Genomic DNA, 10,351 nt, shown 5'->3' on the forward strand with positions numbered 1-10,351 from the left:
CAGTGCCCAGGCCCAGAGTTCAGGCCCCACAACCAGAAAAAATAAAAATAAAAAAAAAACCATGTAGCATTGTCCCAAAATTTTGAAAATATTCCCTAAGCTTTCATTAATGATGTTTGGAAGAGGCTGGTATGTTTTCTAATAAATAATTGTCCATTTGGACAGAAATTCTCTTGTGCAAAAATAGTTAATAGTTCTTTGTGAGATCAAATGTATTTTTGTAGGGATTGTCTTTGCTATTGTACCCAAGATCTATGATGATTTACTGTGGCAGCCAGCCCTGTAATTGTTGTTATAGTCAGCTTCCACTGAAGATTATGTAATACTTGCAGCTTGTATTGTGAATGATTAGGCTACAAAAGAACTCCCAGGTTTATTGTGGTCCCTGATTTTTCAGACATGCCTTTATCTAATAATATTATTCATATACATTATTTTACTTGTTTATGAGAAGATTGGAAGAAGTCCATGGAAAACTAACTCTAACCACCTTATTAGAATAGCTTTCTGTATTAAAAACGGAGCATTGCCAGGCATCAGTGGCTTACTCCTGTAATCCTAACTACTCAGGAGGCTGAGATCTGAGGATCATAGTTCAAAGCCAGCTCAGGCAAGAAAGTATGTGAGACTCTTACCTCCAATTAACTAGCAAAAGGCTGCAAGTAAAAGTGTGGCTAAAGTGGTAGAGCACTAGTCTTGAGCACAAAAGCTCAGGGACAGTGCCAAGTCCCTGAGTTCAAGCATCAGTTCACACACACACACACACACACACACACACACACACACACACAATTGCATGCAGCTAGCATTAGGAGATCTGATTGGTCCTTAGGTATTGCTGTAATGGTGTTATCTTGTCTGAGTTGGTTCCACCTCCTGAGTATTGGGAGCAAATCTAGATCTATTCTCTAGTGTCTTGAACAGATTAAAATATATGAGTGGCAGGTTAGGACATCATGCCCTCTCTCCAAATAGTGGTGAAGCGTTTGCTCCACTAGCATGAGTATATACACCAGCAGAGGTCACGTCTCTGTGGTTGGTCTCATTTGTTGTGAAGTTCAGTATGCTGTAGTTATGCCAGAGGGACATAAATTTTATGTAATTAGGACTGTGGCCAATACTTTTGACCACTTGAGGGATTTTCTTCCATGTTCTCTAAATTGTGTTTGTTTTAAAAGTCTACTATCACTAGGCACTGGTGGCTCATGCCTGTAATCCTAGCTACTCAGGAAGCTGATAACCAGGCAGGAAAATCCATGAGACACTTATCTCCAACTAGTTACCAAAAAAAAATCTGGAAGTTGGGGCTGGGGAGGTAGCTCAGTGGTAGAGTGCTTGCCTTGCATGCATGAGGCCCTGGCTGCGATTCCTCAGCACCACATAAGCAGAAAAAGCAGGAGGTGGTGCTGTGGCTTAAGTGGTAAAGCGCTAGCCTTGAGGTGAGGAGCTTGAGGGACAGCACCCAGGCCGAAAATTCAGGCCCTATGACTGACAAAAAAAATCTGCAAGTGGACATATGGCTCAAGTGGTAGAGCACTAGCCTTGAGCAAAATTGCTCAGAGACAGTGCCCAGACACTAAGACTTGCATGTACACACACACACTCATACACACACACACACACACACACACACACGCATGCACACACACACACACTATAATCCAATAAAAGACATATAGAGTTATATACTATCATTGATATACACTTAAGGACTCTCGCTACAGCAGAAGGAAGCTCAATGAAAGAAATTGTTTTGCCAGTTTTGTTTGTCTGCTTGCTTTGTGTTTTGAGACAAGGTCTCGCTTTATAGCTCAAGCTGGTCTCAAACTTACCACGTAACCCAAGGTGGCCTTGAGTTTGTAAGCCTCTTGCCTCTATGTCCCAAGTGTTGGGGGTATAGTCATGTGCTACCATGTGTGGCACTTTGCTTGTTTTTTTTTTTTATCTTTCTCCTCTGCAATTTTATTTCTTTATAAGGTAGAGCCTTTCTTAGCATTAGCAGAATTTGCATTAGAGCCTTTTTGCTGTGTTTGCTCCATTATTAACAATCAGCTTTTGTACTAGAATGAAATTTCTTTAAGCATATGTAAGAAAAAAAACTGTCTTTTCTATCAAAGTGTTTTGCTTAAAGGTTCCTGTTTTGGTCTGGTGGCTTGACTTTTGTTAAGGGACAAGAAAAGATTTGTAAAACATAAGCTTTTGTCTTGAACTGGTTTCCTTTTTTTCTTTTTTCTTTTTGTTGGTCATAAGGCTTGAACTTGAGGCCTGGGCACTGTCCTTGAGCTTTTCTGCTAGCACTCCAACACTGTCAGCCACAGCGCCACTTCCAGTGTTTTGATGGTTAACTGGAGATAAGTATCTCACGGACTTTTCTGCTGTGTCTATAACTTTGAACTGCAATCCTCAGATCTCAACCTCCTTGAGTGGCTAGGATTACTAGCATGAGCCACCAGGGCCTGGCTAACTGGTTTCTGAGATTACAACATGCCCTAGCTGTTCAAGAAATAGCAGAGGATGTGGGTATAGTTTGAGATTACTTGTGAACTGTTAATCTTATTTCAAAATCAACTTATATAAACACATTTTACCCTATTCAAATAGCCAATCTCAAACAGATTGTGAGCCTGAGCTCAATGAATATGTGCAGAGGGGCAGGGCCTGCTGCATTAGGGGTAAATATCAGAGCAGGCTGTCCTACTCTGTGCTTGCTTGCCAGATTGGCTCATGGCACATCCTTCTGCACAGAAGTAAGTTTTGCCTTGCTGAGACAATTCTTTATTTTCCTGCCTATCATTGTGATTCCAGTGGCTCTTGGAAAGCAGGTTTATAACACATAAAGAAAATGAAGGACAGCAAGGCACGGACCGCTCATGCCTAGCTATGCAGGAGGCTGAGATTTAAGGATTGCAGTTTGAAGGCAGTCTGGGCAGGAAAAGCCGAGACTCTTCTATTTCCAATAAACTACCAAAAACGTGGCAGTGTAGTTGTGGTTCAAAGTGATAGAGCACTAGCCTTGAACACAATAACTCAGGGATAGCACCCAGGCCCTGAGTTCAAGCTGCATGATGGACGAACAAAAATATACAAGAATGTAAAACAGGTCCTATATAGAAGAAGGGTATTAGTGGGAGGTGGGAGGTTGAAGGAACATGAATATGGTCAAAGTACTTTATTAACATATGTGAAAATGAAACAATGAAGCTTATTGAGATTGGTTTAGGAAGAGGGGGTTGAAAGACAGTGATGGAAGGGATAAATCTAATTAAGGATCATTGTATTAAACATATAGAAATGTTCAAATGAAATGCCATTGTAAAACTAATGATCATAAAAGTGTTTTAAAAGTCAATTTTTGTGAACTTGGCACTGGTGGCTCATGCTTGTAACCCTAGGAGGCTGAGATCTGAGGATCGCTCTTAGAAGCCAGCCCAGGCATAAAAGTTCATGAGACTCACATTGCCAATTAACCAGCAAAAAGCTGGAAGTGGAGATGTGGCTCAAATGGTAGCATAGCAGCCTTGAGTGAAAACAACAGAGATCATAAGGCCCCGAGTTCAGGCCCCAGGGTCTGCACCAAAAAAAAAAGAAAAAATTAGTAATATTTCTACGTACTAAAACCAAACTATACCCCCAAAGGAAAATAAAAAAGCAATCCCATTTGTAAGAACAATAACAAGAAAGTGCTTAAGTATGAAATTAAACAAGCATGAGATAGAATGTCCTATGTTTTGAAGGTACCCCAATATTCAGCCCAATGCAGGGAATTCCTATCACCATAGCCCATTATGAGGTCAGGTGGTAACTTATACTTGGTTCAGAGGCATTTTTCCCTCCCTTTCTATTTAGGCCCACAAGTCTTACAATGTCTACTTAAATCTGGTGCCACCCCTTGCAGGGTAATGAGGTACAAAGGGAGAATGCAAAAACAAAAGGTGCACTACAGCATAGAACCTGTCTGTCAAATTGATGCAAAGACATCCAAAAGGTCTTGTGTGAGTGGCAGTCTTGGGTCTTGAACTCAGGAAATGGCTGCTGCCCTGAGCTGCTTCACCCCTTTGAGGTATAACCCTAATTCTGATTTCTTGGCGACTAATTGGAGTTAAGAGTCTCAGGCACTGTCCTGCCCCAGCTGGCTATTAACCCTTCTACTCAGATCTCAGCATTCTGAGTAGCTAGGATTCCTGGCCCATATTTTGAGTCCCAACTATGTGAGGACTGCCAGGATCTTTGGGCCTAGTGGTTGTCCTGCTGACTGGGTGGATGGTTCCCTTAGCATTACCCAAAACCTCTTCTTTCCTCTTCATTGGTTGAGATTCAGGAAGTTCAAAGCTATTTAAAGAAAAAGACAGAACCACAAGGTGGCAGTCTCACAGAATGAGCTGTATTTCCTTAACACTGACATGTTTCACTCCGGAGTAGACAGATTCAGGGCTAAGAGAGAAGTTGTCTCATCTGGGGACTATGAGTGTAAGAAGTGAAGGGAACCAGGTCAAAACAGAAGATGGTGAACAAATTCAGGCAGAGAGGGCCATTAGAGACAGGACTTATCAGAGTAGGCATTATTTAGTAGCATGACAGAGAAAGTTGAGGTGAAAGAGCTCTAGTAAGGCAATAGTGGCTTGGGGTCTTCTAATTTGAGGATTTATCATATTTATGGTTTGCAGGTATTCCATGCCTTTTTATACAATGTGCAGACTCCATCTACTAACCTGAAACTGTTGATCAGATTCCAACAGTCTTTAGAGCTGATCAACACTTTCAGGAAAGTGTCTGTCCAGAAAATCAACATTCAAAATCCTGAGCCAAGTACTTGGGACACATACCTGGAAATAGCTACTCAGCAGGCTGAGATTTGAATATCACAATTCAAAGCCAGCCCAGGCTGGAATGTCTATGAGACTCTTGTGTCCAATTGATTGCGGAAGAAGCCAAAATTGACACTGTCACTCAATTGGTAGAGTACTAGACTTCAACAACAGAAGTTCAGGGACAGAGCCCAGTCCTTGAGTTCAAGACAGAGGACCAACTAAATAATAAAAATAAAAATTCATTATCTTTGCTGGACATGTCATTTTCCTCTCCTTTACATAATATACTTCCATATCCAATTTTCAAATTGTGTGTGTGTGTGTGTGTGTGTGTGTGTGTGTGTTTGGTTGTGTTAGCCCTAGAGGTTGAAATTAAGTCCTGACAAAGGAACAGGCCTGAAGACAAATGGAATGGAATTGAAGAATCACAAATGAACCCACAGACTGATGGCCATCTAATCTTTGACAAGGGAGACAAAAATCAGGATGGAAGAAAGACAGCCTCTTCCACTAATAGTGCAAGAAAAATTAGCTATACACATGTAAAAAATTGAGGTTTGATCCTTATATATCACCCTGCACCAGAATCAACTTCAAGTGGATCAAAGACCTGAATGTAAGATCAGATATGCTGAAAATACTGCAGGATGGAACAGGGGAAACATAAGGGCTCCTTGGTACAGGTCGAAACTTTCTTAACAAAGACCCAGAAACACAACAAATCAAGGAAAGGTTAGATGAATGTGATAGCATTCAACTGCAGAGCTTCTGCATGGCAAAGGACATAGTTAGCACGATAAGTAGAAAGCCACTGATTGGGATAAAATCTTCCCTAGCCATACAACAGACAAGGGGCTCATATCTAAAATATACTTACAGCTCAAAAATTAACCCCCAAAACACAAATCCTCAAAGAAACAACTACCCCATTAATAAGTGGGTTAATGACATAAAATGAGACTTCTTTGAAGAGGAAATAAGAATGGCCAATAACAAAGGAGGAGGCTACAATGCTTGATAAGAAATGTACTCATTATCTTGCCTATGTAATTGCAACCCCTCTGTACAGTATTTTCACAATTAAAAAATGTATAAAAAATTTTTAAATTTAAAAAAAAGAAAAAAAGAATGGCCAATAGACACATGAAGAAATGCTCAAATTCTCTATCTATAATAGAAATGCAAATGAAAATAACATTGAGATTCCACCTCACACCAATTAGAATGGCCATTATAAAAAACTAATAATAACAGATGTTGGCAGGGATGTGGTGAAAAAGGAACACTACTGCACTGTTGGTGGGAGTGTAAACTTGTTCTGTGGAAAGAGGTATGGGGGTTCCTCAAAAGACTAAACATAAAGTTCCCCTATGACCCAGCAATCCCACTTTTGGGCATTTACCCAAATGAACACAAACAAGGCCATACTAAAGCTACCAGCACAACTATGTTTATCCCAGCATTATTTACCATAGGTAAGATATGGAACCAACCTAGATGCCCCTCAGTAGATGAATGGATCAAGAAAATGTGGTATATATACACAATGGAATTCTATGCCTCCATCAGAAAGAATGACATTGCCCCATTTGTTAGGAAATGGAAAGACTTGGAAAAAATTATATTAAGTGAAGTAAGCCAGGCCCAAAGAAACATAGGCTCTTCATGGTTTCCCTCATTTGTAATACTCAGTATATACCTAGGATAGTCCTAGAAGAGGATAATAATAGCTCAATAGCTATGTACATCTAGAATGATGCTAACTGAAATAAACTCCCAGATATGGAAACAAGGAGAATGCGTGTTTCTGTGTGTGTATTTGTATGTCTATGTGTGTCTGTGTGTTTCTGCTTGTGCCAGTTCTGGAGCTTCAAGTTCTGGCATGAGCACTGTCTGTCATGTTTTTGCTTAAGGCTGGATACTCTGCACCTATCCAAAGCTCCACTTCTGGCTCTTTGCAGCTTAACTGGACATGAGTGTCAAATGATCTTTCCTGCATGAACTGACATTTTACCATGATCCCTAGATCTCAGCCTTCTGCTAGGATTACAGGTGTGAGCCTTAAACTCAGGTTAAGGTTTGATTTTAGAAAAGATAAAATAAACATTTAAATGGCCTAACTAGGAAAGTAGCAATTTCCAATAAATAAACCCCCAATGACAGGAGGTACTTTACAATATATGCCAGCCAAACAAAAAGGAATATATGGAACTACTTCAAACAAACATAGAAAATTGGGTGATCTAGGAGAAATGAATCAATTCCTCTTGGCTGGCTTCTAACCACGAATCTAAGGTCTCAGCCTCCTCAGTAGCACTAATGTCAGGCATAACTCACAAGCATCCTGAAAGACTGCTTTTGGCTTATGCCCATAGTCTAACTACTGAAGACTCTGAGATCAGAGGACCATGGTTAGAGACCAGCCCAGTCAGGATAGTACATGAGACTCTTATTTCCAATTAAGCACCAAATAGTTGGAAGTGTGACTAAAGTGGTAGAACAATAGCCTAGAGCAACACACACACACACACACACATGCAAAAGACAAAAAAAAATTATTTACATTAAAATGAATCTATGCCACCACTAAAATTAAGAAACCAATCCCATTTTCAAGAAAAATAGCTAGAAAATGCTTAGGTATATAATTACAGGAGCATGAAATAGAATGTCCTATCATCTGAGGGCACCCCAATATTCGGCCCAATTCAAGAAATTCCAAAAACCATAGACAATGATGAAATCAGGGAATAACTTACTCTCGGTTCAGAGGCATGATTCATCCCTCCCTTTCTATTTAGGCACACAAGTCTTAACAATGTCTACTTAAGTCTGGCGTTACCCCTTACAGGTTAATGAGACACAAAGGGAGACTCCAAAAACAAAAAGTGTAGAACCTGAAAGACTTGCCTCTAGGCCCATTCTTTCTATGTATCCAAAGATGGAATATGAAGGATTGACTCCCACCCTGTTTTCACAGGTGCATACAGATACCAAGCAACCCTCCAAAGATAAGTGCAGACTCCCTGACAATCTCTCTAAGCCCGGCTATAAACATTCCATCATAGACCCAACCAAAAAGCCCCCCACCTCCCTTGACCTGATGTCTTTTTCATTAACCTTTGCCTCCTTGCTCAGACCTCATAAAACCCAGCTCCTGTCCCAGCTCTGACACACGGTCTCCAAGTCCATAGGAAGGCTGTGTCCCTCGATGCTGAACCTCAATAAACAATCATAGCCTGCGGAAGATGAAATTCGGCCTGTTTCCTTCCTTTCTCCTCCATTTCCCCAACAAAACCTGTCTATCAAATTGATGCAAAGACATCCAAAAGGTTTTATATGAGTGCCAGTCTTGGGTCTTAAACTCAGAAAATGGCTGCTGTCCTTGGGCTTCTTTGCACAAGGCTGGCATTTTTCCACTTTGAGCTATAACCCCAAATCTGCCTTCTTGGTGATTCATTGGAGCTAAGAGTCTCACAGGCAGTCATTCCCCTGCTGGCTATTAACCCTTCCAGTCAGATCTCAAAGTCCTGAGTCCAGGATTCCAGGCCCAAATTTTGAGTCCCAATCATGTGAAGCCTGCCAGGATCTTTGGGGCTTTTGGTTGTACTGTTCACTGGGTGGATGGATCCCTTATCATTACCCAAAACCTCCTCTTTCCTCTTCCTTGGTTGTGTTTCAGGACTTTGAAAGCTATTTAAGGAAAAACAAATTACCACAAGGTGGCAGTCTCACAGAATGAGCAACATTTGGCCAGCACTGACATAATTCCCTCAGGAGTGGACAGATTGCAAGGCTAATAGAGGAATTGTGTCATCGCATGGGATGATCTGAGGGTTATGAGTGTAAGAAGTGAAGGGAACCAAGTAGAAACAGAAGAGGGCAAACAAATCCAGGCAGAGAGAGCCATCAGAGATTATGCATCTGAGTAGGACTATTTAGAAGCATGACAGAGAAACTTGAGGTCAAAGAGCTGTAGAGGACAATAGTGGCTTGGGGACTTATAGTCTGAGGATGCATCTTATTTATGGTTAGCAGGTGTTCTATGGTGTTCCATAGGATGAGCAGACTCCATCTTCTTCCCTGAAACTTTTGATCAGTTTCCAAGACTCTTTAGAGCCAGTAAACATTTTCAGGAGAGTAGCTGGCTACTAAATCAACATATAAAAATCAAGACCTTAGGAAGCCGCCAGTGGCACACACCTGGGATCCGAGTTGCTCAGGAAACTGAGATCTAAGGATCACAGTTCAAAGCCAACTCAGACTGGAAATTCCAGGAGACTTTGATCTACCACTGATCAGAGCAACCACCAGAATTGGCACTGTTGCTCAGTTGGTAGAGGTCTAGCCATTATCAACAGAAGCTCAGGGTCAGTGCCCAGCCCCAGAGTTTACTACCTCGGACCAGGGGAAAAAATAAAGACCAAAAACTTTATTATTTGTCTCTCCTTAATGTACTTACAGGTCCAAGTTTCAAATTTCTTGCATGAGTCTGTGTGTGTGTGTGTGTGTGTGTGTGTGTGTTTCTCGTTGTACATGTCTTGGAGATTGTAATTAGGCCTGAGCACCATCTGTTATTTTTTTTTGCTCAAGGCTAAGTACTCTGCACTTAGCCAAAGCTCCACTTCTGGCTACTTGTTTAATTGGAGATAAGTGTCAAATGGTCTTTCCTACTTGGGCTGGCTTTTCTTTTTACCATGATCCTGAGATCTCACCCTCCTGAGTAGCTATGATTACAAGTGTGATCCATGAGCCCAGGTTAATACTTGGGTTTTTGAAAAGATAAACATTTTTTTTCTTTTTTTCTTTTTTTTTGCTTATGTGGTGCTGAGGAATCGAACCCAGGGCCTCAGGCATGCAAGGCATGTGCTCTACCACTGAGCCATCTTCCCAGCCCCAAGATAAACATTTTAATGGCCTAAGTAGAAAAATACAAGTTTCCAATAGATAGTGACAGCAGATAATATAGAATGTTTGGCAGCCACGCCCAAAGGAATATATGAAACTTCTGTGAACAATCATAGAAAACTGGGTGATCTAAGAGAAAGCAATCAATTCCTGGCTGGCTTCTAACCTCAATCTCCAGATCTCATCCTCCTCAGTAGTTCAGATGACAAGCATGAGCCCCCAGCTCCCTGCAAGACTCCTTTTGGAACATGCCCATAATCCCAGCTACTGACAAGGCCAAGATCTGAGGATTGTGGTTAAAAGCCAGCCCCATCAGGAGTGTCTGTGAGACTCTTATTTCCAATTAAGCACTAAATAGATAGAACTGTGCCCTCATGTGATAGAACAGTAGCCTAGAGCAGAAAAGGTCTGAGACTGGGTCCAGGCCCTGAACTCAAGGCTCAGGTCTGGCATACACACACACACACACACACACACACACACACACACACACACACTAGACCTATTTGTATATACTAAAATCAAACTACGGGCAAGATAATTAAGAACAATCCCATTTTCAAGAAAATGCTTCAAGGGCTGGGAAGATGGCTCAGTGGTAGTGCGCTTGTCTTGCATGCCTGAGGCCCTGGGTT

The sequence above is a fragment of the Dipodomys ordii genome, unplaced genomic scaffold (genome assembly GCF_000151885.1).
Source record: "Dipodomys ordii isolate 6190 unplaced genomic scaffold, Dord_2.0 Scaffold116, whole genome shotgun sequence".
NCBI lineage: Eukaryota > Metazoa > Chordata > Mammalia > Rodentia > Heteromyidae > Dipodomys > Dipodomys ordii.